The following is a 4,272-nucleotide window of genomic DNA, read 5'->3' as shown; positions in this document are numbered from 1 at the left end:
TTTATTGCATACAGGAATTGTACCTCGGTGACAAAGATAGACACTACCTCAGAATAAAAGGCTGAAAAAAAATCCAAACAAACTGGAGTAGCCTTTCTAATATGAAATAAAATCAACTCTCAACCAAAAGTTATCAAATAGATGAAAATGAACACTTCATACTCCTCAACAACAACAACAACAAAAAAAATCTACCAAGATGAAGTCTCAATTCTGAACATCTATGCTCCAAATACACGGGCACTCACATTCATAAAAGAAGCTTTACTAAACTCAAAGCACACATTTGACCACACACAATAAAATAATAGTGGGAGACTTCAACACCCCACTCTCATCAATAGACAGATCATTCAAACAAAGCTAAACAGAGACACAGTGAAACTAATAGAAGTTACGAACCAAATGGATTTAACAGACATCTATAAAACATTTCATCCTAAAACAATAGGATATACCTTCTTAGCACCTCATGGTACCTTCCCCAAAATTGACAATATAATTGGTCACAAAACAGGCCTCAATATATACAATAAGATCGAAATAATCCCACACATCCTGTCAGATCACTACCAACTAAGACTGGTTTTCAATAACAACAAAAACATCAGAAAGCCCATATAAACATGGAAGCGGAACAATGCTCTACTCAATGATAAAGTAGTCAAGAATGAAATAAAGAAAGAAATTAAAGACTTTTTATAATTTAATGAAAATGAAAACACAACATACCCAAACTTATGGAATACAATAAAAGCAGTGCTAAGAGGAAAACTCATATCTCTGAGTACCTCCAAAAAGAAACTGGAAACAGCATGCATTGGCAGCACACCTGAAAGCTCTAGACAAAAAGAATCAAATATACCCAACAATAGAAGAAGACAGGAAATAATCAAACTCAGGGCCAAAATCAACCAAGTAGAAATAAAAAGAACCATACAAAAAAACAACATAACAAGGAACTGGTTCTTTGAGAAAATCAACAAAATTTATAAACCCTTAGCCAGACTACTCAGAGGGCACAAAGACAGTATTCAAATTAACAAAATCAGAAATAAAAAGGGAGACATAACAATAGAAACTGAGGAAATTAAAAAAAAACATTAGATCCTACAAAAGCCTATATACTACAAAAATGGAAAACCTGGATGAAATGGACAATTTTCTAGACAGCTACCAGCTATCAAAGTTAAATCAGGATCAGATAAACCTTCTAAATGATCCCATAACCCCAGAATAAATAGTCATTTAAGGACTCCCAACCAAAAAAAGAAAAGAAAAAAAAAGCCCAGGACTAGATGGGTTTAGTGCAGAATTCTATTAGACCTTCACAAACCATTCCACAAAATAGAAACAGTACCCACTTTGTTCTTTGAAGCCACAATTACCTAAACCACACCCCCAAAAAATACAAAGAAAGAGAACTTCAGATCATTTTTTCTTATGAATATTGATACAAAAATAGTCAATAAAATTCTTGCAAACAGAATCCAAAAACACTTCAAAATGATCATTCACCATGATCAAGTAGGCTTCATCCCAGGGATGCAGGGATGGTTCAATATATAGAAATCCATCAATGTAAATCCACTATATAAACAAAATCAAAGAAAAAAAAACACATGATCATTTCATTAGATGCTGTAAAAGCATTTGACAAAATTCAACATTCTTTCATGATTAAAGTCTTGGAAAGATTAGGAATTCAAGGCCCATACCTAAACATAGTAAAAGCAATATACAGCAAACCAGTAGCCAACACCAAACTAAATGGAGAGAAACTTGAAGCAATCCCACTATAATCAGGGACTAGACAAGGCTGCCTGTCTCCCTACCTATTCAGTATAGTACTGTCAAAGGGAAACAAATTGGAAAGGAAAAAGTCAAAATATCACTATTTGCAAATGATATAATAGTATACTTAAGTGACCCAAAAATTTCACTAACAAACTCCTAAACCTAATAAACAACTTCAGCAAAGTGGTTGGATATAAAATTAACTCAAACAAATCAGTTGCCTTCCTCTTTTCAAAAGATAAACAGGCTGAGACAGAAATTAGGGAAATGACATCCTTCACAATAGTCACAGAAAATATAAAATACCTTGGTATGACCCTAACCAAGCAAGTGAAAGATCTTTATGACAAGAAGTTCACGTCTCTGAAGAAAGAAATGGAAGAAGATCTCAGGAGAGGGAAATGTTGCAGTAAATATTAAAAAGATGGCTTATCCTTTTATCCGACCCTGAGGTCTCACTCTGAGGTTGTTGCTCTAGTGTGGAGCTGAACTCACAGACTCTGTCACTTGGTCCAGGCTGCCCTCTCCACATGGTTCCCTACCCAGGTGGTTCACTCCACCTACCTTGTTGCTTCTGCCCTGGGTATACACCAGGTAGATACCCCTGGGGCAGAAGCAACCCCATAGGAAGAACAACACAATCAACCAACCTGACACCCCCCCCCCCAGAGCTCCCAGGGACTAAACCATCAATCAAAGTGTCATGGGAGGTACCCATGGCTCCAGCCACATATGTAGCAGAGGATGGTATTGCCTGGCGTCAATAGGTGAAGAAGCCCTTGGTCCTGTGAAGGGTTGATACCACAGTGTAGGAGAATGCCAGGGTGGTGAGGTGGGAGTAGGTGGGTGGGAGGGGGGAGCATCCTCATAGAATCAGAGGGAGGAGTGATGGGAGGAAGGCACCTAGAAAAGGGATAACATTTGAAATACAAATGCTTAAAATATCCAATAAAAATAAATAAATAAATGTCTTTTAAAAAGACAAATAAAAATCATCATCATCATCATCATCATCATCATCATCATCATCCTAGGAAGCCATATAAGAAACCAATTGTGAAGGCCCATTTTTACTGAGAGGTGCTTAGAGCTCATCAGTCACAGAGATGCAGGGGTGGAGGGTCCCTCTCTGCCCCAGCTGGTGGCTGCTGTTGTCTTGGGGCACTGAAAACTGGAAAGTTAGTCTGCTGTGTGAGACTGAGTCTGGGATCAGAAAAGCGAGGACCATTCGAGCCCCAAGTTATTCATCAGATAAGAGTCTTGTTTTTAGTTTCTTTCCCACTGCTATGACAAACTACCATGAGCGGGGCAACTTACAAAATAAGACATTTACTTTGGTGCTTCCAGGTTCGGAAGCTCAGAACCCATGATGGCAGGAGCACATTCAGAGGCTGCAGAGGCCTTGCAAACCTCAAAGCTGGTCCCCAGGAACACCCTCACTCTAATAAAAGCCACACCTCTTAATCCTTCCCAACTAGGGACCAAGAGCTCAAACATATAAGCCAATGGGCAGCATTCAAACCATTGCAGCCTTGTATCTGGATGGGATAGGATGGCCTTTTGAGAATTGGGCAAGTCCTGGCTTATGGTTTCTAGAGGCTAGGGAACATTAAAACCACTGTCTGGCAAATCAGCATGCTAGCCACCTTTGTGTTGCCTCTGTTAGCAAAGCTGCTCTGTCCTCAGTCGCCTCTTGAGTTGCTTATTCTGATTTCCCAGTCAGGAGTAACGACACACACCTATCATCTCCACACTCCCAAGACTGAGAAGGGAAGAATTCAAGGCCAAGTCTGGTGTGGTGGCACACACCTTTAGTCTTAGCACATGGGAGAGGGAGGCAAATGGATCTCTATGAGTTCAAGGCCAGCTGGGTCTACAACACAACACCCTGCCTAAAAAAGATACCAACAACAAAACCAAAACCAACACTATCAAAAACCAAACCAACCAACCAAACAAACAAACAAAAAAGCCAAACCCAAAATGACAATGACAGCAACAACAATACCAGACACACACACACACACACACACACACACACACACACACATCAAAAACAAAAAAAACCCAACCAACCCAAAAAAGAACCTAAAATAAAAGGCTCAAGACCAGCATGGATTATGTGGTAAAACCCTGCTCTAAAAAGCTGAATCCACTGGTGATATCTTGAATCTGAGTTCTCACTCAAGGGAAGAATCTTGATTCTAATCACCACTTAGATTTCATTTTATTTTTGTTTATGAGATGAGATTAATATAGGTTCTTACTTTCAGCCCAGGTTGTCCTGGAATCCATTTGGTTAGCCCAAGTTAGCCTTGAATTCTTGGTGATCCTCCTGCCTCAGTCCCCTGAGCACTGGGATTACATCCAAGTTTATGTTTTTTTAAACATATTCATATTTATTTATTTATTATTTATTATTTATTTATTTATTTATTAACTTATTTACTTAGTGTATGAGAACACTGTCACTGT

The sequence above is a fragment of the Micromys minutus genome, assembly GCF_963924665.1.
Source record: "Micromys minutus genome assembly, chromosome: 13".
NCBI classification, from domain to species: domain Eukaryota; kingdom Metazoa; phylum Chordata; class Mammalia; order Rodentia; family Muridae; genus Micromys; species Micromys minutus.
Note: the sequence above shows the minus strand (reverse complement) of the source record.